This window comes from Lithobates pipiens, unplaced genomic scaffold (genome assembly GCF_037356315.1).
Source record: "Lithobates pipiens isolate NorthernLeopardFrog02 unplaced genomic scaffold, aLitPip1_a1.2 Scaffold_16, whole genome shotgun sequence".
Taxonomy (NCBI): Eukaryota; Metazoa; Chordata; class Amphibia; order Anura; family Ranidae; genus Lithobates; species Lithobates pipiens.
The window spans coordinates 555,335,301-555,362,120 of NW_027507748.1; the positions used below are offsets into that span (position 1 = coordinate 555,335,301).

The window sequence follows — 26,820 nt, forward strand, 5'->3', positions numbered from 1 at the left end:
CAAATGAACAGCACCATGCCATCATGTGCTGAGATTCAGATGGAAAAAAAAAAACAACAAAAATTAAATTATTAATTTATCAGTAAATGTAATTTTTATAATTCAAGCAACTTAAAGTGTCATTAAAAACTATCAATAAATGCTATATTATGTGGTGTTCACACTCACTCATTTTCTGTGTTCTGCAAAAAGCCTGGTTGATCCTGCAGTTCTCTACCTCTCCCTTCTGTACATGTCCCTAATTCAGCTAGGGATTTTGCAGAACATTGTTAGTGCTAGTGCACATGCTCAGTTTCCAGTGTGTTTCTACGCAGAGCATTTCCTCCCTGATCCCTATCACATCCAAGCAGCCCATGTGACTATAGAGTCACACATGTGGGTGTATACATAGTGGTAAATGACAGCCCACTCCCTCCTTCCTCCTCCATGCCTGCTAACCAGCTAAACACAATGGGGGCGGGATATTGCATCTTGAATGATGGAGGCTTTACCTCCCTCTTATGCCTTGTACACATGGTCGGAAATTCAGACGGAAAAGGTCAGATCGGATTTTATTTTTGGAAAATCCGATCGTGTGTGGGCTCTATCAGACCTAAAATTTTCCAACAAGAAAATCCGAATTGACTTTTTCCAATCGTTTGTAGAGAATTTCTGACGGACAAAGTGCCACGCATGCTCAGATCTAATTACGAGACCAAAGCCATTGGCTACTAGCCTCTATATAGTCCCGTCGTACGCAACGAACGTCACCACGTTCCGAACGATCAGATTTTCCGACAACTGTGCGATCATCACTTGTCCGATCATGTGTATGCAACACCAGTTTCGGGCAAAATCCGTCAGAAAAAAATCCAACGGATTGTCTGACCGTGTGTACAAGGCATTATTCTAATACACAGGCTGGAAGGATGTGAAGCATGTAACCGGGAGAAATCCACCCACACCATGTTATTGCCAAAAAATAATAAAGGTTTGGTTTCAAATATATATGTATATGTCAATTTAAAACAGTTTATTGATATAAATTTGTTTTTACCACTAGAACTAAACTAGTTCTAAATTAGGACTAGAAGCTTTTCCTGCCACTGTTTCTCTTCAGACAGACTGGGAAAGAGCTGGGTCATGTGACAGCTGTATATCGATTAGGAAAAAGATACTTTCATTTTTTTTTTTTTTTTTTTTTTTAGTTCAAATAATTACAGTGACGAACAAGTGTTAAGTTGTTAAGTGTTAAGTTGGGACAACAAATATGCACATGCTTGTTCTGGGCCAATCAGTGTAGCAAGGAGGATAATGATAGAATGCTTATTCAAAAACAAGTCAGAAATAATTACTGTATTTCTAGCCTGACAGACTCTCTTTAAAGCATATGTAATAAAAATAAAATCTAAGCACCCTGGTCAAAATGAAACTCTATCATCCCAGACTTCTTACACACTGGTTTTTATCATTGCTTTGAAGGGCATCCCCTAGCTGACTGTTCTGCCCTTTCATCTAAAGTCACGTGACATCTGTTGCTATATCTTTTAACGTAGGATTAAAGATCCTTTGAAAAGAAGAGGTATATTTATATGATGAGCCAAATGATCTATTTCTTCAGCCAAAGAGTCGCAAAACCCAAATCACATTAAGGCATGCTTTCCTGAATGATGAGAGGAGGAGAAAAAAAAAATCATTAACCAAAGACGTATGCACCCTATTTTCCGACGGAACACACACAGGGGCATTGCAGAGGTGCATAAGGGTATAATTTATAAACAATGGTACTGCAACACATCAATGCGCATATGGTGCTTTAAAGTGGGTTGTTTTAACATATGTGATAATGAGTGTGTTACCACAATGCCATGGTGTGAATTCAAGCAAAAAGCCACAACTTCATAGAATAAAGCTTCACAAGCTTGAGGTGATAAACTCACTTTTTTTCATTTATTAATGTTATATGTATGCATGCTACTACATGCTCCAGACTTACCTAGAGGCCCTCTCCGACTCTAGAGCCTCCCCCCACTGTCTTTTCCAATGTCATACTTACCTTTTCCAGTCTGGGTGCTATGATAATGCCTTCCACACCTTGCAATCACAGTATGTTCTCAGTCTTCCAGGATGAATGTCCTTGTTTTTCATTCTAAGAACATATTAACCACTTGGCGCTGGCTATATGTATATATACGGCCTCTCGGTGGGTGGGCCTTGATGCTGAGTGACCACATATATGTGACCCTGTGTTTGCAACTTACCATGCTAAGAGCACGCTCCCTGCACACTCGCAGCATGGTAACCAGCAGGGATCGGTAAGCTCTTAAAGCATGCATGTGACCACTATAGCAGCCAATCATAACAGTCACATGACCCAAACGCCCACAGTCGCCTCTCAGCTTTTAGAACTCTTAAAGGGCGGGGAGGCAGTAAGTGGGAAGGCGTAAAGCATAGAAGCATAGAAAAATCAAAGAATGATGCCAAAAAGACCAAGTGGTCCATCGAATCTGCCACTTTTTACATGTTTTTTAATCTTTTAGAGTAGAGATCCATATTTGTCCCAAGCATTTCCTAAATTAACTTAGCATTAACTTCCTATGTTGGAAGTCTTTTCCATTAGCTATACTTTGAGAAAGAAAACAGTTGATAGCAGCAAAGTTAACCATAACCTCTAAATGAAAGTCCAAGGGCATATCTCTTCTATCAGAAGTCATAAATAGAGTTCAAACACAATACACCTATGAAAAATTCTTTGCCATCAAGGCCCAGAATACCTCCAATTTTAATTCCTGTTGGGAATCATGGCAAGCACATTATCCTATTAAATAAAGTTGGAAATCTTACTTATAACGTTTGGTGGTACATGTTATATGTTATATGTAAATATGATTTACATTAGCACAGTTATAATTTTATTTTCTTTACTTTCCAGTTTGACAGCTACACAGAATATACTATTGTAACAAAAGACAAATGGTCATGTGAAAGCTAATATCCACTGGTGTGGCCCTGTGGTCCGTGGCACAGTCAGTTCCCATTAGGGGTGCCGGAACCACAGTGGCAACACCACCACTCAGGAAATGGTTAACAATAAATATGCTCAACCATCCTAAAAAATGATGGAACTACATGTCCTTTAAATTACTAGAGAAACTTTGTATTCCAAGATGATTGAGTGATGTATATGATGTAATATTGCGTGACTCTCAATTTTTGTATTTTGTCATTGTTTTGACTGTCATATATATAATAAAAAGTAATTGAAAATAGTACTCTGTTTGAGGGCTATTTTCCCTAAACCCATTATCTTGCATTTAGAAATGTTGAACTGCAATTTCCACTTAAATTTTCCAGCAATGCCAAATATTGTTCCAGGTTACAAACACCTCCAAGAATATCAACCTCATTAAACATCTTGGTGTTATCAGAAAAAAAGACATACCTTGCCCACCAAACCTTCAGTTATGTCACAAACAGATTGACCAGAAAAGCACCTAGTACAGAGCTTTTGGGACATCAGTAGTGACTGGTCTCTATTCCGACGGTATCCTATTTACAACCACATTCTGATCTTAATCATTTAGCCAAATGCACATCTAATCAACCACTTGAGAGGTTAGGTCTTAGCCCTTAGTAAATCCATTCTGCTTTGGACCGAGTAAATTGTGCTTTTAAATAATCATTGATAGAAGTACCATATTTATCGGTGTATAACACGCACCTTTTTTCCCTGAAAATAAGGGGAAAATTGCGGGTGCGTGTTATACACCGACAGCGTACCTCAGAGGGGAAGGAGGGGGACAAGTGCCACCGGAAATCACTGAGCCCTCATTTCCTCTCCACTCGGCTCTCCCTCAGCTCGCATGTCTCTCACACACACACACACACACACACACAGTCCCACCTCTGCCACCAGCATTGGACCATCGCAGGGGCTGGTCCAATGCCAATAGCGGAGGCGGGACTGACTGCCGACTAAGAGCCGCAGAAACAGATGAGGGCTCTGTGTTTTCGTATGAGAGATGGTGAGCTGCAGATGGGTACAGAACAGGCTGCAAATGGACACAGAACAGGCTGCACTGAAGCTGCAGATGTGCACAGAACAAGCTGCACTGATCTGCAGATGGACACAGATGGGCACAGAACAGGCTGCAAATGGGCACAGAACAGGCTGCACTGAAGCTGCAGCTGGGAAAAGAACAGGCTGCAGATGGGAACAGAAACAGCTGCACTGAAGCTGCAGATGGGTACAGAACAGGCTGCACATGGGCGCAGAACAGGTTGCACTGAAGCTGCAGATGGGCACAGAACAGGCTGCACTGAAGCCGCGGATGGGCACAGATTAGGATGCATTGAGCCTGCAGATGGGCACTAATCAAGCTGCATTGATTCTCAATGACCATTATTTTGCTTCAAACTGGTTTATTTAAAAAGAAAAAAGTATTTGTGTGTGTGACTGCCGACTAAGCCGAGGAAACCGATTTCATATGAGAGATAGTGAGCTGCAGATGGGGAACAGAACAGGCTGCACTGAAACTGCAGATAAGCACAGAACAGGCTGCAGATGGGCACAGTACAGGCTGCAGATTGGCACAGAACAGGCTGCAGATGGGCACAGAACAGGCTGCACTGAAGCTACAGATGGGCACAGAACAGGCTGCACTGAAGCTGCAGATGGGCACCATTATTTTGCTTCAAAGTGGTTTATTAAAAAAAAAGTATTTTTTCCTGAAACTTCTCCTGAAACTTTTCCTGAAACTTCCCTCTTAAATGGGGGTGCGTGCTATATGCCAGCGTGTGTTATACGCCTACCAAAACCTTGCATTTAGCTACAATATTAGCCGTCCACCGTTTATGGTGTACTTCTCTCTGTTATAAATTGTTTAAAAAGATTAGATAATAATTCAACAACTACACGTTGAAGTTCTCTAAGAATTCTTGGCCTGAGTTTCTGAGGAAGAAGGCATGTCCCTTGAAATGCATTAGCCTTCTAGACTTATACTACTTCTCCTTATGATGTGAGGTATTGAGATGATATACAGGAATCTTGATAGAGACAGTCTTTACCTGCATTTGTTCTAATGAGCTTGTACATAACGGTTTGTGAGTATATAAAACATTTTATTATTTTATTGATAAAGTATATTTAGGCTCCATTCACAACAATGCGTTTTTTCAAGCTTTTTTCTTCTTTGAGAAATGTAGGACATGTTTTAACATGGGTTCCTATGGAACATGTTCAGATCAATGCATTTTTGTGCCTATGCATTTTGGAAAAGGCCAGGGACTTTTTTAAATGCAAAACGTGGGATTTTTGCTTTTTTTTTGGTTCAATAGATTTCAATGGAGAAGTTGCAGAAAAACATGTACAGTAGAGTGTTTTTACAGAATTTTTGCAGCAATTTTGAATTTGATGCTTTTAAATCTGCCCAAAAACAAATGTTCCCCCAAAAAAAAGCATATCGCAGCAAAATCGTGGTAAAATCCCATGTAAAGCACAGCAAAAAAAAACGTCAGAAATGCTCAAAAACAACATGCATAGATGTGAATGGAGCCTAAGGCTCCATTCACATCTTGGCGTTCTGAATCACAATTCCGCCCACGATTAAAAATAGCTGTGTGTTCTGTGACACATCCAATGGCACCCCAATCGCGGGCCGATTTTTTGGGCGATAATCGCAGAAAAATCACGCAAACAGAAGCTCTTGTGGGTGACAGGCATCCTGCGATTCTGTTTGCACGATTTTACCGCTATTATCACCCAACGAATTGCGGCAAAAACATGCCACAATTGGGGTGCCATTGGAAATAACAGGGAACGAACAGGTGTCCCGTGATTTGCCACTGTTTTGAATTGCCACAGATGTGAACGCTAAGATGTGAACAGAGCCTTAAGGATAATGCACTAGGCTGGTGAGCTCTGTTTGTTTATGGATATACTGTAGCTACAATATTGGCTGTCCACAGTCCACCAGCCATTGGAAACCTTTTCTGTTAGAAGAGATTTATTAAAATGGTTAATTAATAATCCAACTATATATTGAATTTCAACAAGAATGCTTTGATAAATACCATCAGTATTCATTGCTTTATTAGGCTTGGTTCACACTGGAACCTGCTGAGGATCGCACAGGAACGCTAAGAGTACCCATTCTCCGGTTCAGGGATGAATCAAAATAAGAAAAAAATGGTAAGGGTCCCTTCCCCCAAAATCAGTGCCAGACTTTTATCCTGGCATTCAGCCTGTCTGACCAGGAAAGGAAATTGGAGTAATAGGCCACATGCCTTTAATAATGAAAGCATAATTTGCAAGGAGGAGGGCAGAAAGCCTTTTCACCCATTCAGGTTACCTTGTCCTCGTGTGGATGGGACAAGGGCCTCATTCCCTTGTCTCTGGCCAGGTGAATGTGGCAGCTTATAGAAGGAGGACATTTTGGAATAAGGGGCCCCCTCAGATATCCAGCCACCCTATATGAATTAGTAAGTGGTATATAGTACCCTTTGTTGCTTATTCATAAATAAAATTTAAAAAGTAAATCAACCAACAGACACCATTGAACAAAAAATGTTATTAAAATAATAAACAATGTCCCCCTATGTAAATGCAATGTCAATCATGCCATCCAGCAATGGAGACCGAACGTCAATCAGGATGAACAATGCCCCGCTAACACTACAAGTTACACCTGTGGCAAATAATAGTTCCTGGATGACATCATTGACCAAATACAGCCATGAGTTGTAATTTGCAATAAGGAGTAGGGGCAGGAGAAGTGGCGGATCATTATGTCAGCGGATCATTGTTCATTATGATTGACAATGGATCTACACTGCTGGCCAACATGATTTACATCATAGGATTTTTTCATGGTGTGGGTGCAGACCCCCACATCCACCGGGGCAGGGATGTAGAGATGAAGCCCTTGTCTCCATCAACATAGGGACATTCTCAAAAATAGCTATGGGCGCAACCTCTGTATCATCTTCTAAATCAGTTAGAACATTATTAGGCCCCATTCACACTTGGGAATGAGGCTGTTAGTGATTACATGCAGGAGTCATGGGTATTTGTGGGTAGTAACCCTATTGAAAGCATTGGGAGGCTGACAGATCCCACAGCTAATGGCAGCCATTCGCACGTAATCTCTAGTGGAGTGATTATCTGAATGATCCGCGCCGGAGGCAGACATTCTCCTTCCAGGGCTGATAACTCACGGGTATTTGTTCCATAAGCGCTTACATGTGAGCAGCCATGATTTGCTGCAGGCAAATTTGGATCTATTTGATTTCAATGGGGCTTCACCTGCAGCTAATCATTGGGAACCCCTGCTGGGTCTCCCACATGTAATCTCTAACAATCGTATTTGCAAGTGTGAAAGGGTTATGCAATGACACACCAACAGCTGCATGTTTCTGGTCCACAGTTTTCATTCCTCCAGTCCAAACAAATGTTCTGTTCCCATCTCATTTGCAGGTGCCTTTTTGCAAGGTAGCTGAGCAGAAGCAATTGAATTGGACAGCATTTTTGCAGACTGAAGAGCAAAAACCAAGGAATCCAGACAAGCATTGTCAAATGTCAACACACGGCCTGGAAACCCACATAGAGACAGGACAGAAAGATAGCCTTCAAAGAGTACCATGAAAAACAATTGGCAAACAAGTATTGCACTGAACTAAACCAGACATCTTCCAAACTAAAAATCAAACACAGGTACTTACCATGGACAGTCTACTGTCTCCAAACTCCTGTTGTGCTCTGTTTTATACCAGTACTAACAACACTTAGTAAGAGATAACCAATGGCAACAACCACAATACCAAAGCAAATTAACCCCCCTGGCGGTGTTCCCGAGTCTGACTCGGGGTGGATTTTTCATACCAAAAGCGGTATCCCCGAGCCAGACTCGGGACTGCATCGCTGGATCCAGGAGGAGGTTTACTTACCTTCTCCCTCGGATCCAGCGTTGTCTCCCCGCTGTACGAGCGAGCCGTGTCTCGCTCGATGCATTACATCGCCGATCTCCGTGCCCTGCGAGCGTTGCGACGCACGGGGACGGAGATCGGCGCCAAATTCAAAAAGTGAAACAAACAGTATACATACAGTATAATGTAATCTTACAGATTACATTGCTGTATGTAAATATTTCACATCCCCGTTGTCCCTAGTGGTCTGCCCAGTGTCCTGCATGCACTTTTATATAATAAAAACTGTTCTTTATGCCTGGAAACTGGAGATTGCCCATAGCAACCAAAACTGTCACTGTACATCAAAAATGATTTTAGACCAGCTAGAAAACAGCGATAATAAATTGGAATCACTCGCAGAATTGAGCGATAGCGATTTGTGGGGAGATCCGTCATCAAATACTGAAAAGTAATGACAGTGACAATTCTGCAACTGAGCAAATTTCAGTGTTTTTGATTTGATTACCTTATTGAATAATTTTTATTATTGTTATATTATTATTTGGTACAATTATTTATAATTATTTATTATATTATAATTTATGATTTAATTTTTCAAACTTTATCATACCCGGGATGTCTGCTAGACTCTGGTTTGGACAGATTTAAGAGAGTTATTCCTAAGAATTGCAAGACTACAATATAAAACGCCAAATTTTCATGCAAAATAATGGTACCGCTTTTAGCACCTAAAATCCGAAATAATCATACCGCCAGGGAGGTTAAGAGAAACAATCAGAAATACTTAAAACTTGCTGTGGCCCCGGTTATAGACAGAGATGACTGGGATGACATGTGGGGGACCACGTTTCAATACTTGGTCTCTGCCAGAGACCGCTTAATCCACTACAAATTCCTACATAGAATATATTTAACCCCGGCTAGGTTAGCGAAAATGTTTGGGAACCAGCAATCGCTTTGCTGGAGATGCTCCATGCCTATGGCGAACTTCATGCATATATTATGGGACTGTCCTCATATTAAAGCCTACTGGCAAGCTATAGCTCACTGTATCAGATCGGTCACCTCTATTTCAATCCCCCAGTCCATTGAAGTGTGTTTGTTGCACTTGATTGAACCTTTGGCCACTACTAGGGCTATACGAACTCTTCTCACCCTATTATTGTTTTATGCTAAAAAAAGAATTGTCTTATCGTGGAAGAGTTCGTCTGCCCCGACCTTGGAGAGCTGGAAATCTCTCGTCAACAAAGCGGTCCCATTTTATAAAGCTACCTACTTGAGCAGAGGAGCTCTTGCCAAGTTTGATAAGGTTTGGGCAGGATGGGTGGCTTCTGTGGACTCGGCTTCGGACTAACTGCTGTGTGATCAGCTAAGCTCAATGCCCCTGGGGTTCCCTGTGGAGTCCTGAAGGAGTGGAGTGCGGGTGGGCTTGAACCAAATGCAGGATCTCCCCAATAGATGGCCCTTTCACGTACCTGAGGGGTACCTTTTCTTTAGGCGGGGAGTGGGGGGGGGAGGGATCACATGAGTAGACATTCTCCTGTACGATGGAGCAGGGAGTCACTGCACAGAATCGCTATCTGTTGTGCCTCCGGCTGGAGGGTAATGTAGTGGGCGTATCTGTCTAGATAAGACCGTGCCAGGGCTGGGCTAACACTTTTTTGTTTTTGTTTTTTGTGGGGGTTTTCCCCTCCCCCCTCCTTTTTTTGGGGGGGGGTGGGGGTTGGGAAATGGTCCCCGTTTTTGTTTTTTGTCTTTTTGTTTTATGCTGTAACCAGTGTTTGTTTCCGCCTTTTGCGGGTTACTGTTTGTATGTCAAAAAACCTCAATAAAATGTAATTTACAAAAAAAGAAATACTTAAAACTTGGCATACCCAACTACAGATGTTCAAACAATGCACTTTTATCCGCTGCATATCAGGCCTGATAAGCTCACAATAAGTAAATTTGCGTTACTAATCCACTTAAATACCACACTGATTAGGATACTAGATTATGCCTCTTACATATTAGAACATATCCAGTACTCCCAACACCGAGGCTCGGTTCACACTAGTGTTGAGCGTGCATTCTTGTTGCTGGTATCGCATTGATTCCCCTACCCACAGCTGAATCGCACTTCTCTTGCAGTTCTTCAATCTGAATGGCACCCCCACGCATCTCAGCCCCCATTGCGATCGTGGGTGTGGAAACCACAGAGAGAACTGATCTATCAAATGTGCGGCACTTAAATAGCTATACAACTAATATACACGTGTAGCACAAATGCCATAAATAACCAGAAAATATGTCCTGTGATACAAAGGCAATTAATAAATGTTCAAAAACAATAATAATATAATATAATAAAGTGCTTGTGCTCTGTGTATTGCACAAAGATCCTTAATAATGTAGTATCCTGTGATACAAGGGTAAAGTGTCCAAAAAAGATATAAATAAAGTACGTGTGCTCCATGTATTGCACAAGAATCCTTAATGATAATATTTCAAAAATCCATTATGAAAACATAAACCGTGATGATGGTGATGATATCATCATCCAGTGTGCACACACCCTCCACCAGATGCACCCTCACCTTAAGGGCTTTATATAAAAGCCTGTGATAAATAATATTATCAACTTGAAAAGATCCTCCTGTGTTTCCTCTTTCCTGTGGTGGCTAGTTTTGGCTTAAATGCTGAAACAATGATCATTCCTTCCTCCTGATTAAAGTGCAGATCAAAAGCCACTGTTTCCTCCTGGCCATCAGCAGTCTCTTCATATATATAACACAGTGGAAAACAATAGAAGCTTGCAATAGTGTGATAACGTTTAAAATAAAATTTAAATAAAAACATGCCTTGGTATGCTTATAGACAAGGGTTGTAACATCGGTCTCCAAGTGATGTTATCATCCCTTTGTCATACCAAGGCATGTTTTTATTATGCAAAATGTGAGTGTAAATCTATGTGTATTTTAAGTTGCAATAAACCTGTTTTAAACGTTATGACACTATTGCAAGATTCTATTGTTTTCCACATGTGTTATATATGAGGATTCTGCTGATAGCCATGAGGAAGCAGTGTCTTTTGATCTGCACCTTAACTGCTTGCCATCTGCCCACCTTCATATGACGGCGGAGCGGTGCAGCTCTTGTTCTGGGCCGCTGTCATATAACGGCAGCCCAGAACGGCCGCTCCCGTGTGCCTGCGGGGTTGGGGGCGCCCCCGATCTGTGAAAGGAGCCAAGTCCTCGGCTCTTTAAACATGTAAACAATAAAGTGCAGGTAATCAGCGCTCCTCGCCTCACACTGACAGAGTGTGTGGTGAGGAGGGCCGATCAGCGGCATCTCCTCATAGGGGAACATTTAGGAATGTAATCAGGGCACTGATCATCAGTGCCCTGATTACAATAGTAAATAAAAGTGTCAAAAACAATGTCCACCAATGCCAACGATCAGTGCCCACCAGTGGCCGCAATCAGTGCCCATCACTGCCCACAAGTGCCACCAATCAGTGCCCATTAGCGATGCCAGTCAATGCTGGCAATCAATGCTGCCTATCAGTGCTGCCCATCAATGCCCATTACTGCTGTCAATCAATGCCCATCAGTGTCGCCCATCAGTGACACCCATCAATGTCCATCAGTACTGCCTATCCCTGCCGTCTATCAGTGCCCACCAGTGCCACCTATTAGTGCCCACTAATGCCACCTATTAGTGCCCACCAGTTCAGCCTAACAGTGCCCACCAGTGCCACCTATCAGTGCCCATCAGTGCCGCCTATCAGTGCTTATCAGTGCCATATATCAGTGCCACCTGTCAGTGCCCATAAGTGTGGCATATTAGTGCTTCCCCATCAGTGCCAGTAAGTGCTGCCTCATCAGTGCCCATAAGTGCCACCTCATCAATGCCCACCAGTTCAGCCCATCAGTGCCGACTCCTCAGCGCACATCAGTGAAGGTGAAAAATTACTCAATTACAAAATTTACTGACAGAAAAAAAGTAAAAAACATTTTTTTTTTTTGGTCTTTTTTTTGTAAAAAATAAAAAACCTACAGTGATTAAATAACACCAAAAGAAAGCTCTATTTGTGTGAAGAAAATTATAAAAAATGTGTTTGGGTACAGTGTAGCATGACCACGCAATTGTCATTCAAAGTGTAACAATGCTGACAGCTGAAAAATGGCTTGGGCAGGAAGGGGGTGAAAGTGCCCTGTAGGCAAGTGGTTTAAACGGAGTTCCACCCATAAAATTAACTTTACATTATTCAGCAGCATTAAACCTAAGAAAAAACATTTGAAAAAAATGTTTTTTTTTTTTTTTTACTCCTGTTTTCATTTCTGTTGCTAAGGGGTGCCTTGTAATCTGCCTCTTCCTCTCCCTGGCACTTGACATCATTTCCCTCGGCGCCTGTGCTCGATAGTGCTCCTGGGAAATGTGTGTCATCATTTCCCAGGAGTCAGTGGACAGCGCCGAGGGCTTCGTTGCCATCACAATGAGGCGGACACTTCCGACAATGATGCCCATTGTGATGCCAACATCAGAAGTGTATGGCCCTGCGAGCCATACATACTGCGAATGTGTGAGAACTGGAGGTGCATGCTGGTCGCTCGGCTGCACCAGATCCCGGAAGATAGTACTTGTGGGCTTCACATGCTCACAAGCAAGATGGAAATTTCCAAGAAGGAGCAATATAAAATATCTCCCTCTATTAAATCGGCAATTGAGCAGCGATTCATCTGAGAAACCTGAGTGATATTAATAAGATTTTTTAAAATAAAGATATTCATCAAGAAAAAAAAAAACATGTAACAGTTGGAACTCCGCTTTAATCGTGAGGAAGGAATGATCCTTGTATCAGCATTTAAGCCAAAACTAGCAACCACAGGAAAGAGGAAACCCAGGAGGATCTTTAAAAGTTGATAATAATATTTATTACAGGCTTTTATATAAAGCCCTTAAGGTGAGGGTACATCTGGTGGAGGGTGTGTGCACACTGCATGAAGATATCATCACTATCATCACGTTTTATGTTTTCATAATGGATTTTTGAAATATTATCATTAAGGATTCTTGTGCAATACATGGAGCACACGTACTTTATTTATATCTTTTTTGGACACTTTACCCTTGTATCACAGGATACTACATTATTAACCAGTTCCCAACCAGTGCACGCCAATGTACGTCGGCAGAATGGCACGGGCAGGCATATTGGCATACAGGTACGTCCATTTTTATATGCCGCCCTGCCAACGCGTGCACGCCGCCGGTGCGCTTGCGTGCCGGTCAGGACCCCTGTGAGTCCGGTCGCGGGTCCCGCAGATTCAATCACCGCAGGGATACCTGTGATCGCCTCACGGTGCGGCTGAACGGGGAGATGCCGTTGTAAACAGCATCTCCCCGTTCTGCCTAGCAACAAGTGACGCTGATCTCTGCTCCATGGGATTGGAGCAGAGATCAATGTTCACTAACACAAAGCCCAGCCCCCCACAGTTAGAAACATGCCCCTAGGAACACTTAACCCCTACACTGCCACCCCCTGGTTAACCCCTTCACTGCCAGTGTCATTTACACAGGAATCACTGCATTTGTATAGCACTGATTGCTGTATAAATGACAATGGTCCCAAAAATGTGTCAAAAATGTCAGATGTGTCTGCCATAATGTCGCAGTCATAATAAAAATCGCTGATTGCCGCCATTACTAGTAAAAAATAAGTTATTAATAAAAATGCCATAAAACTATCCCCTATTTTGTAAACGCTATAACTTTTGCGTAAACCAATCAATAATCGCTTATTACGATTTTTTTTTACCAAAAATATGTAGAAGAATACGTATCGGCCTAAACTGAGGGAAAAAATTTTTTTTAGATATTTTTGGGGGATATTTATTATAACAAAAAGTTTTTCTATTTTTGTTTATAGCGCAAAAAATAAAAACCGCAGGGGTGATCAAATACCACCAAAAGAAAGGTCTATTTGTGGGAAAAAAAGGACATCAATTTTCTTTGGGAGACACGTTGCGCGACAGCGCAATTGTCAGTTAAAGCGACGCAGTGCCGAATCGCAAAAAGTGGTCTGGTCTTAAGCCAGCAAAATGGTCCGGTCTGAAAGTGGTTAGGAATCTTTGTGCAATACACGGAGCACGAGCACTTTATTATATTATATTATTATTGTTTTTGGACATTTATTAATTGCCTTTATATTACAGGATATAGTTTCTGGTTATTTATGGCATTTGTGCTACACATGTATATTAGTTGTATAGATATTTAAGCGCCACACATTTGAAAGATCAGTTTGCATTGTCACATCTGGGGAAGTGTGGAAAGTGTTGGCAGCTGTTTTTTCATTTATTTTTATTATTTATTTTTTATTTGATTTTCACTTTAGGGGAGTAGTTTGGCAGCTCACAAGGTTTTACCCACTAACCACAGAGAGATTCCATGGTCAAAACGACTTTCCCTGCAGTCAGGGCCGCCATCAGGGGGGTACAGCCCATACACTTGTAAGGGGGCCCCAGCATCTGGACGGGCCCGGCCGACTGGCAGGGATATGAGAAGGCAGGGTCGGGTGCAGAGGAGCTCTGTGGATGCTCCTCTATGTGTGCGAGTTAGAAGGCTGCATCTTTGTCATGAGCTGACGGTGGGCTCTTTGCTGCCACCTCTGGCCATTTCCTGCATGTGTACATGTCTGTGTGTGTGTGTACATGTCTGTGTGTGTGTGTGTTTACATGTCTGTGTGTGTGTACATGCCTGGGAGCGTATGGGTGTGAGGGGGGCTGGGAGCATACAGGTGTGAGGGGGGCTGGGAGCCTACAGGTGTGAGGGGGCGGGGAGCGTACAGGTGTGAGGGCGCCTGAGAGTGTACAGGTGTGAGGGGGGGCTGGGAGGGTACAGGTGTAAGGGGGCTGAGAGCGTACAAGTGTGAGGGGGGTGAGATCGTTACAGGTGTGAGGGGGCTGGGATTGTACAAGTGGGCGGGGACTGAGAGCGTACAGGTGTGAGGGGGCTAGGAGCGTACAGGTGTGAGGGGGCTGAGAGCGTACAGGTGTGAGGGGGGCTGGGAGCGTACAGGTGTAAGGGGGCTGGGAGCGTACAAGTGTGAGGGGGCTGAGAGCGTATAGGTGTGAGGGGGCTGGGAGTGTACAGGTGTGAGGGGGGCTGGGAGCGTACAGGTGTGAGGGGGGCAGAGAGTGTACAGGTGTGAGGGGGCTGAGAGCGTACAGGTGTGAGGGGGACAGAGAGCGTACAGGTGTGAGGGGGCTGAAAGCATACAGGTGTGAGGGGGCTGAGAGCGTACAGATGTGAGGGGGGCTTGGAGCGTACAGGTGTGAGGAGGGGCTGGGAGCGTACAGGTGTGAGGGGGACAGAGAGTGTACAGGTGTGAGGGGGCTGAGAGCGTACAGGTGTGAGGGGGGCAGAGAGCGTACAGGTGTGAGGGGGCTGAAAGCATACAGGTGTGAGGGGGCTGAGAGCGTACAGATGTGAGGGGGGCTTGGAGCGTACAGATGTGAGGGGGGCTTGGAGCGTACAGGTGTGAGGAGGGGCTGGGAGCGTACAGGTGTGAAGGGGCCGAGAGCGTACAGATGTGAGGGGGGCTTGGAGAGTACAGATGTGAGGGGGGCTTGGAGTGTACAGGTGTGAGGAGGGGCTGGGAGCGTACAGGTGTGAGGGGGCCGAGAGAGTACAGGTGTGGGGGGGTGTGAGGCACTGAAGGACTTGGTGGGGCGGCCAGTGGGCAGGACCCTGAGGAATGTTGGTGGTCAGGCTCGGGGGGGGGGGGGGGGCCCAGGCTTAAAGCTGTATAAGGGGCCCCACAATTTCTGATGGCTGCCCTGCCTGCAGTTGTGTTTTTAAAAAGGTGCATGCGTCTTTTTTTTGTGCGTTTCATGCAGCACGGCAGCCAATTCAAATGAATGGGCTGCCGTGCCCGAGCAAACACGGGATGCGCTGCCAAGCTCTAGTGTGAACTAAGCCTTAGTCAACCATAGACAATTACTCCACCACGAACAACATTTAGTAAGCAATCACGAATAGCAACAACAACCTGGCAACAACTACAATACCAAAGTAGGCAGTTTAAGAAAAAAAAGAAATTGAGAAATACTAATGTTCAAACTATGGAATTTTGTATGCTAATTTCTGTCCTGATGCACTCACAATCATCAAATTCTACAGAGTTATTAGTCTAATCAGATACCACACTGATTAGGATACTAGTTTTTTTCTTACATATGGAAAATGGGGCACACCTAGTATTCCCTGCATTCACTCATGTGCAGGCATTGTATGGGTATTTTGAAATTCAGGTTCACTGCCTGACAGAATACAACAGCTGCACTGGTAGATACATCCATCTGTGCTGTTTAGTGTGGATGGAGGAATCTGTTACATTTTTTTTTCCTGTAGGTTAAATTAAAAAAAACTCTGTGTGTATGGCCAGCTTTATTCAGCAATAGATACATATTCCAGTACTAACAACACACATACTAAGTAATCACAATTAGCAACAATATACCAACAATGGCAACCACAACCACAATACACCTAGTAAGCAAATTAAAAAAACAATCAGAAATACTTCATTTTTTTTTTATCCAACTACTGGCTTGTGGCAAAAATGAATAAAATCAAGGGACAGCTCTAGATTAAAGGTGAATAGGTTGCATTTTTAGAGCTGCTGAGGAACATTTAAAAAAAAATTGTAGCCCAAAGTTGGACTTTAACAGAAGCATTATGTAAGCTTCCCAGCACATATAGGATATTAGACAAATAGAAACCATGCTGCAACCATGCACTTGAGAGTTCTGCACTGCAATCTGAACCATGGCTCTGTTAATCTAAAGCCCCATACACACGATCGGACTTTGTACAAACTTTCCCGTGGACATTTGTACAAAGGGCGTTGGCCGTAAGTTTGTATTGCATACACACGATCGGACTTTTTAGGCAACAAACACGAACGTAGTGACGTTTCAATGTACTGACGACACTTCAAAAGAGGACATTCAACTACTCCAGCGCCACCTTTGGTCAACTTCTGTATTGTTGTCTGATCTTTCGCATTGGTTCTGAGCATGCTTGTTTGTACTGTCCGTTCCCACAGCCAACAAAAGTCAGATGAAAACCGAAAAAGTTTGTCCGATGGAGCGTACACACGGTCGGATGTTGCTCCAAAACATCTAATTTGCATGTTTGTTGTCAAAAAGTCTGATCGTGTGTACGGGCCTTAACTTTTACTGAGCAATGTTCTCCATGCAGCAGATAATATAGGTACCCAACTTACTACAGAACTTTTCTATGGTGTGCTTTGTCAAAACTCTGCTTAATGTATTATTATACACTTTGGATTTTATTTGTTTTTTTCCTGAGGATACTTTACATGCATAGGTTCCGTTTTGTTTAGCACGTTGTGATGTAAGGATCATAGAGGTAGTTCAGGAGAACCACACACAGCTCTTGGCCTATGTTGGCAATAATTTATTCCAAACATTACCTCAAACTGATTAGCTTATTAAGAACCCTTTCGCACTGGGCCGCCCTGGGTGTCAGAGGGAAATCGGAGCTATTTTTAGCGCTTTACTGTAGTTTTAGCTGGGCTATTCGGCCGCTAGTGGGCCGGTTTTGACCCCCCGCTAGCGGCAGAAAAGGGGTTAAATCCACCCGCAAAACACCGTTGCAGCAGCGATTTGCCGGCAGTATAGCAGCGCTGCCCCATTGTTTTCAATGGGTAGAAGCGATGGAGGAGCGGTGTATTCACCGCTCCTCCACCGCTGAAAAGAAGCTGCTGGCAGGACTTTTTGTGATGCCCTGCCAGCGCAGCACCCCAGTGTGAAAACACTCTGGCTTTCACACTGGGTTTGCAGCTGAGGCTTTTTTCTGGTGCTTTATAGTGCTTTTTTTTAGCGCTGTATTGCCTGAAAAATGCCTCCGTGTGAAAGGTGTAAAAAGGCTGCTTTCTGATGACGGCTGTAATAAATTATCACTACAGCATGGCAGCTGGGATATTATTGCAGTTGGAAGGGATAATTCAATCTGACGTAAAAAATATTGCAATATACTGCATGTCTGGGCAAAATAAAAAATATATATATTATATCCTTTTAAAATGTATGTAAGTACAGATGTGGCTGTTGATCTGCCTGAACTACAACTTTCTGAGGACTCACTGAGTGACTTTGCTAAAAGGGCAAGCAGTGTTATCAGCCCTGTCTAGTTTTTCTCTGATGGACTACAGAACACCTCCTTATCTCCTCTGCTCCATAAAAAGTGAGTGCATTTCTGATACTTTAAGGAAGAGCTCCACTGCATACAGTAATTTAATTGTCTCATTTTGTGAATAGTCCTGAAATCCGTGATACTGTAAAAATGTGCTCCCTGGTGCAAGCACCAGCCTATTTCTGAGCTCATTGCATATGAGAAGCTGCAAAGGGCAGAGTCTTGACAAAAACTGCTATTTCTACGTAAAGTTATGTTCACACTAGATGCATAATGTTTTATAAGATATATGAGTGCACCATTTCAGGGAAGAATATAGGTCAACACATTAGGATTTTATTGTAATGGTCATCAGTGCAATGTAATAGAAAATAATGGATTTCAAAGTGGAACTAAATCAGCTGCGGGTCCCTGGAGCAATGTCCATTATGTGCATGATTGCACATTATGGCCGACTTACCACATAGTTTGGCCTCCACCAGAGATAAAAGGTCCATGCTCCCCCCAATTGCTTCATCCACTGCTGTTGCCATTTTTTCCATTTTTTCTGGCATCTTCTTTTTTCAGCTATTGGCCAGGTCACTGATGATGTAACTCCTGCGCACCTTCATTAGGGATACATCACCCTGGCAACCAGCTCCATTCTCTGCAACTTACAGATGCCTGGAGAGGGCCAGGAGTGTACACTGCACTGCACATGTGTCACAGCCAGTGAGACAGTTTACAGATATTGCTAGCATACAGGTGAAGCCGATTTGTTGTCAGAGAAAACATACATAGTCACCAAAAAAACGCACCTACTAGAAAATTTTGTTACAGTTTAGTTCCACCTTAACAAGTACAGTACATACAATTTGCCTGTGCTGGGCAAAGCAGCAAATTCTACAAAAGTGCTCTAGTTCCCTTGTAAAAACATTAATCTTTCTGTTAGCACAACCGCAACATCCCCACTCTTGTCCTGTAAAATATATTCTTTTTAATGATACCACCTATGTTTTTTTAAACATTGCTATATAGTCAAGTATATAGTCAGTTGTCTTATCACTCAGACCAGTGAAGAACTCAAGTTAAGTCGTATATGAAATTTTCATGTACAGTAAGGTCAAAATAAATGACAATATATCCATATTGCTATACAAAAGAAATGCAATACCCACAGTAGCAGTTAATGTGATGTTTTAATTAAGCCTAGAAAGAAACTTTCTCCATTGAGGTCTGCAGTAATTAGACCAGACATGTTTTGAGTTTAGAGTACAAACGTAGCTCCGAAGGGGAATCATGAAATAAAGTTTGCCACTTTTGTATTAGCGTGGTCATTTAGACCATCATTATGTAATCCTCCCTGGTACCAGGTCTTCATTAAATCATTGATTTAATCAAACCCTAAAAATTTATTAACTAATCCCATTTGAACCAATATTGTAAAGATTTCAATACACTAACAACTAAGGAAACAAATGATAACTATTATCTGCTTCCAAAATGCACCTTATGACCCTTAATCCATGTAGACTTCTTATGCCAGTAATGTGCTCATGAGTGCCTCCACCTCTGCATGTAGCGAGAGCAATTTGATTCTAGAACTATTACACACCTTCTCCTTTCTCTCTTCATATTATACACCTACCTTCTCATTCACACTCCATTTAAGAATGTGATTTTTATATTATGATCGGTATGGGTTTATGGGGTTCATAGACCTTCTCTAAAGTTTCCTTGCTCTAAATGAATGCAATATATAATCTCTGATTCTTCATAATTAACTGTAAATTAATATTTCAAATTCCCAGAAGACATTTGCTCCTCACTGCTAAGCCTCAACCTAATTGTGGAATTTATTTTACTCACTAACATATCCTAAGTGTACAACATAGGAGGGGCAAAACAAGTTTACATTCTAAAATAACTTGATGGCAATATGATAAGATATAGAAAATTCCTCCCTAGCAAACCATAAGTTTGTGTGAAAATGAAGTCAAGAGTTTAATAACCTAAGCAGTTATTTAGACATAGCCCAGGCTCACTTCAAATACCCAATCAGGGTATTTACCCTCATATTGATTTTGTAAGGATAAGGTAAAATGTACTTTTTGCGTAAATTAGCATTATATACGTACATATATATTTACATCTTATCCATATATGACGTGACATTTTCCACTAATCGTATACGTTTTATGCTATAGCGTGATTGATAGTATAGTATTATTTATATACATATATACATACATCAGTTACTATTATAGTATAGCATGATATGATTTAGGTTTTACTTAAATAAATCAGGAATATATACATATATCAATCTAGTTAAATGTTTGATAGACTTAGCAATAAAACCAAATTGTTAAACCATGTGTACTAAAGCTAAAAAGTCTGTTAAAGAATAAACAGAAAAGACCCACAATTATATAATATCTCCACATATTGCAGTCAATCCAATGTGCTTTTCACACTTAGGTAGAAATGAAGCAGGGCATAACCAAGACTTTACAATGCTGGTTGACAAAAAACTTGTCGTGAAACATTTTTTACATTCAATCTTTTACATTTATTATACTGTGAATGTTAACCATACAGAATTGTAATTGGCATGCAAAGAATATTTTAATGCGTTAGCTACTCTCATATAATTTACCAATTTAAAGTGCCTAAATGTTTTAAAATGAAACAATACATGAAAATGACAAAAGTTGCTGTGATACAAGTGTATCCAGTAAGATGCAATAGCAATGCTCTACCTGTGTGTGCTGCAGTCACGCTGATCCTCTGCGCTGGTTGAGCTGTGAGATGTCTTGAGGAGTCTGAACTGCGATCTCTGCTTTTAAATACAGACACGAGTCCTTGGTGATTCGATGCTCCTGTCACTCAATTCTTCTCGCTCTTTTCAGTATAACTCATCCTATTTCTTCTTTCCTCCCAACTTCTCTCTCGCTCTGCCCAGCTCTCTAGCTTTCCTTCCCACCTATACCAACCTCTTTTTATGCCTATTTATTTCTCATTTTTTTCTTGTATTCCTCATATTCTTCATCCCTCTTGTTTATCTAATATATAAAATATGTTATCTCATTTTCTTCATCCCTGTTGTCTATGCTTTCTTTGTGTCACATTCTCTCTCTCTCTCTCTCTCTCTCTCTCTCTCTCTCTCTCTCTTTCTCTACATTTATCTATTTCTTCCTCTATATTTCTCTTCTAACACTATCTCTCTCCCTCTGACCCTCTTTTTTCTTCGCCTCCATCTGTCCCTGTACCTCTCTCCAATCTCTCCAGGCTTTTTATCCTAGTCTCCCACTCTCACTCTTGCCTCTATCACGTTAGCTGTTGTCTTTACTTAAAACATGGTTTATGCACAGATTATTCTCACTTGGGCTGCATTTTCCTTTTCGTGTGTTGATTTTTCTGTAAAAATATGTTTTTCATTCATGCTCAGTCATCACACTACACCTGTTCTCTCTAAAGTATGCACCGTGCAGCCCCTTACAACATAAAGTATTTATTGACTTGTGTACAATGTTCCTATTATAAATACGGTAATTGAAACACGTGGCGCTGAAGTAAAGTGTATGTTACACCACTAAATCCTATACATCAAAATGTATCATAAAATGTTCAAATACAAATCCATAAATAAATAAATAAATAAATTAACTTCCGTGGAACAAATACTAATAATGAATAAAACCCATGATTAAGTCAAGTGAATGACGAAACATGTCGGGGCGTGGCCACTAGGCGATTGAGAGTGAGAAGGAACATTGGATACCTCAAGTCTACCCTTACCACGGTGACGGCAAAACCAAGGAGCGGTGAGAGATTTTATGAACATGTCCCACATGCCCTGAGTCCGCTGAGATCACCAATGCTTCGGCAATCAGCTGTGTTAAAGTGTGCTGTGGATTCATAAATGAATGAACTTCATAAATGAATGAACTTCCGTGGAACAAATACTAATAATGAATAAATAATGACTAAACCATAAATACAAAATTAATTGAATGAATCTAAAATTTCCCAGTGAACGAGTGATAATTTACACCATGCACTCAATCATTCCTCCAGGAATATTACAAAGCATATTAGGCCCCTTTCACACGGGACGGATCTGTAATGATCCGCCCCGTGGTGATCCGCTTGCTCAGCGGGGATCACTCCGTTGTCCCCGCTGAGCTGGCGAATAACTGTGCAGGGACCTCCCTGTCAGCTCTCCACTCTCCTCTATGGGGGATCGGATGAACACGGACCGTCTGTCCGTGTTCTGCAGACAGATAGAAAAATAGTATTTTCCTCCTTCTGCAGAATCAGACAATAGCGGAGGCGGACGATATCGGGTGTCTGCGGATGTTCATCCGTAGACACTCGCTATCCCATAGGAATGCATGTATGTCCGTATTTCATCCGCAAACGGATGGATGAAATACGGACATAATGTCCGCATGTGTGAAAGGGGTCTAAAGTGTTATAAAGTGTTGCAAAGTCCACGAATCTTCAAAACATGCTTCGCATTAACAAACGATGATGATCAGTGTTTTCTCAAAAAGACAGCTCACATCTACTTTCCTTCACCACACCGCTGTAAAATGTGATTCCTCTCCCCCTTATGTGAATTAACTCACCGAGTGTATCAGCCTCTCACTTATCGTGTTTGGCTAATCTCACTTTTTTATACCCTTTTTGCAGGGATGTAGATCAGAGGTATACAATCCTTCACTTCAGTAGGAGAAGAGCTGGCCCCCTTGAAAATTTCATAAAGTGCCCTCATGCAATATAAAAAAAGAAATGCTCCCATAGCGTGATACCATTTAAAATCTTTTATTCACACAAGAGAAAATCCTCTCAAATTGCACTCACAATTAAAAAACTTGTAACCACACCAAATAAATCAAGTCACAGCACACTTTAACACAGCTGATTGCCGAAGCATTGGTGATCTCAGCGGACTCAGGGCATGTGGGACATGTTCATAAAATCTCTCACCGCTCCTTGTTTTCGCCGTCACCTTGGTAAGGGTAGATGTGAGGTATCCAATGTTCCTTCTCACTCTCAATTGCCTAGTAGCCACGCCCCGACATGTTTCGTCATTCATTTGACTTAATCATGGTGTTTATTCATTATTAGTATTTGTTCAACGGAAGTTCATTTCTTTATTTATGGATTTGTATTTGAACATTTTATGATACATTTTGATGTATAGGATTTAGTGGTATAACATACACTTTACTTCAGCGCCACATGTTTCAATTATTTATAATAGGAACATTTTACACAAGTCAGTATTATTTTTTAAGTGGCAACTTAGGGGGGAGGGGATTTAACTTGAGCGCAGTGGTAAATACACAGGTGAAAGGGCAAGAGTGAGTGTATTATTGGTTTACATAAAGTATTTATTATTAGTTACAGATCCAAACAGCTTTATTATCAAAACTATAGAATTTTTTTTGTTTTCTTACAGGCATTCTTTTTTAAAGAGAAATTAAATGTCCGGCAAAACAGGACATAGTAGTTCACGAAACAATTAGAAGCAAGAATTTTAGAAAACGGATTATCAAAGCTGCACAAACATGGATTCTTTACAGCAGTGTCTCTGTGGCTCAATCAAGGTAACATAGGGCTCTACAAGATTCTATAACAACAGAGAATCTAGCTGAGAATCACTACTGAAGTAAAACAGATCAGAACACAAACAACTACTTGTGATCTTCCTGATGACAGCATCCCTCTCTGTGAAATCAAGGCTGGCTCTGTTAAATCAGGCAAGCAGCTGGTAGCAGTTGGGGAGCAGCATCCCACAGTAGTTAGGTCTTCTAGAGAAACTGTATGCTATTGGGCTCCTTCCCAGTTGCCTGCATAAACAGTGGAAGTCCACTTACCTGGCTACAGGTCAACTCCCCAGCTACCTCTGCCTCATTAGGTGGGGCTTCCATGAACTGCTAAAGTAGTGATGTTGAGGGCCATATCTTCCCTGGGTTTGTACAGGAACCAAGGGAGTTCCAAGGAATCAAGGGAGTTGTGTGAAAAGAAGTTACATTTTTGTAGGCCTGTATATAAGTATATAAGCATATAAGTGTTCACACTTCAGAGGGCTCCACAGCAGGAAAATGCACCTGAGCTGGGTGACCAGTGAGCTGTGAAATATTGTCAGGGTCAATGGCTTCTCCAGGGAGTCTTGGAGATAATGAAAGATAAGCTCAAGTGGCAGAGATATTAGTAGGTCTTGATGGGTTTGAGAAAGTTACGGTGTTCATGTCTAAGTTTTGGGGGTTCCTTCTCTGTGAATATCATAAACTGGGATAACTAGAATGGGCTGTTGCAGACAACTCCAGGGACTTATTTCTACATTGTTTTCACTTTTTCTTGCTCGTATTTACCTTTACAGTGGAATAAAACTCTGTCTGCAAAGTTTGATGCCTCCAACTCCCTTGCTTTACCCATGACCAGCCTTTTACAAACTACTGGGCTTCAGACTATCATTGTTTCTGGCATAACTAGAATGGGCTGTTGTGGACAACTCCAGGGACTACTTTTTGCGGTGTTCGCACTTTTTCATGCTTGTGTGTACCTTTACGGTGGAATAAAACTCTGTCTGCAAAGTTTGATGCCTCCAACTCCCTTGCTTTACCCCTGACCGGTCTTTTACAAACTAGTGGGCTTCAGACAATTATTGTTTCTACTCCCAAACCCAGGACGCTTGAGTGTGCTCACTTTCAAGTGGCAACAGTTTACACAGTGCTTTACAAAATGGAGGGAAACAGTACAGTTACAATGCAATTCAACATAAGAGCTATCAAGGGCTATCAAAGGCTTCTTAGAGCCTGCAGTTTGAAATGAACTGATACAAAATGTAATAACTGTTAGGGATGATTTGATGGAGAAAGTAAAAGTACAGTTTACTATTTAGAGGCAGGATAGGCATAATAACTTTGTAGGATGAGTGGCCTGTTGGGTAACTTATTGTGTGGTTGTATTTATGTATGTATGTATTTAATGCCTAGTATTGTATGGTTGTATTTATATATGCATGTATTTAATTGGAAGATTTTGCTTTTGAAATAGGGTCCTTGGTCTGTATGTGCTTTATTTTATATGGGCAGCCAAAAGCAAGGCAGATTGCTTCCACACCACCTGGATGGCGGTTTGTTCGTAGGTCAGTAATGCCTTTTCAAAATTGGTCTGCCATAACTAGAATGTGATAGTGTCCATCTTTTGACATGTGGAGTGTAGGAAAGTAAATGGGAACTAGTTCTAGTGGGGAAAACGTGGCCAAGTTAGAAGAGGAATTAAGGTCTGGCTGGCTGCCATGAGAGAGGTTGGATGGGACGCCAGGTAATAGGGCCACCTTTGTAATTTGTTGGGGCTGCCTATCCATCCAACTGCTGCTGCCTATCATACTGCTTCCTATGTCCTGATGTCAGGCGCTAGACAGCTCATGAAAAGAGGAAAGGAGTGTGCACCGACCTTGTGCATTACTAATGGTAAATTTTATTAAAAGCTATAACAGAAATAATCATACTCACAAACAAATGTGTAAAAGAGGCTTATCAGTAGATGAGACTACGTCTCTGAATGCCTGCAACGCGGACCTGATAATGGAGGGGTCAGATGGCATCAAAAACAGCTAACACGTTTCAAGGGCGTACCCTCTTCCTCAGAGCCAAAGCGTGTGTGAGTATGATTATTGCTGTTATAGCTTTTAATAAAATTTACCATTGGTAATACACAAGGTCAGTGCACCCCCCTTTCCTATTTTTATGTTTCAGTTTTAAGAATACCCATTGTTCTTGGGAGGGCAGCAAGACTGCAGGCACTGTTTGACTTAGCCCACGTACACACGGTCGGAGATTTTGCCAACCAAATCCGTCGGATTTTGCCCGTCGGATTTAGTCCGACGGATTGTGTCCGAAACTGTTGCATACACACGGTCGGGCCAAGTTGGCGAAAAATCCGATCTTTCAGAACGTGATGACGTAATTTCGTTACGATGGGACTACATTCAGGCTAGTAGCCAATAGCTTTGATGTAGGAATTTGATCTGAGCATGCGTGGCACTTGGTCCGATGAAAATGCTCTACACATGATCGGATTAGGTCCGTCCGGCCCAGTTGGTCGGGAAATATTTCCAACATGTTGGAAAATTGGGTCGGACGGAGATTCGGACGGAATCAGTCCGATGCATACCACACACAGTCGGATTATCTGACGACACGGTCCGATAAGACTCATTCCGACAGATTCTCCGACCGTGTGTACCAGGGCTGAGAGGGTTGGCCACGCCACTTACCCATAGACTAAGCCCCCAAGCGCAGGAGATTATTATTGTTTTGTTGGCTAGACAGCTCATTCCAGTGGCAAGGCATTTTTCATTCCACTGACACATACAGGCATTTTTTTCTCTCCTAGTAATGTTAGACATTTTTTTCACACTTACACCATGAAATTTTTTCCAATAAATGACTCTACACTAAACAGATTTTTCTCCCACTGACAACTGGCAAGTGGCAACAGGCATTTTTATTTCCACTGATTAATGACTCCAGGAAATTTCTCTGATCAATAATGCCATGTTTAAACAATAATGTCTACCAACGTATACCGCCTACCAAGTTAAAGTGGAACTTCACCCCAAAAGGTGAAGTTCCACTTTTCCGCTGCCCCCTTCTTTAACTTTTGGGAACTTTTTTGGGGGGGATTTTAATAAACGTCAGCAGCTACAGA

At 42.0% G+C, this 26,820-nt stretch overlaps 1 protein-coding gene across 1 annotated transcript in view; it reads right to left on the reverse strand.

The window, feature by feature from the left end:
- The window catches only part of TAC3 (tachykinin precursor 3), a 135,446-nt gene extending 114,446 nt beyond the window's left edge, over nucleotides 1-21,000 (reverse strand). Inside the window, exon 1 of the mRNA XM_077483557.1 lies at nucleotides 20,853-21,000. The gene's annotated coding sequence lies outside the window, so the exon portion shown is untranslated. The remainder of the gene's footprint in view (nucleotides 1-20,852) is intronic.
- Nucleotides 21,001-26,820: the final 5,820 nt, after the last annotated feature.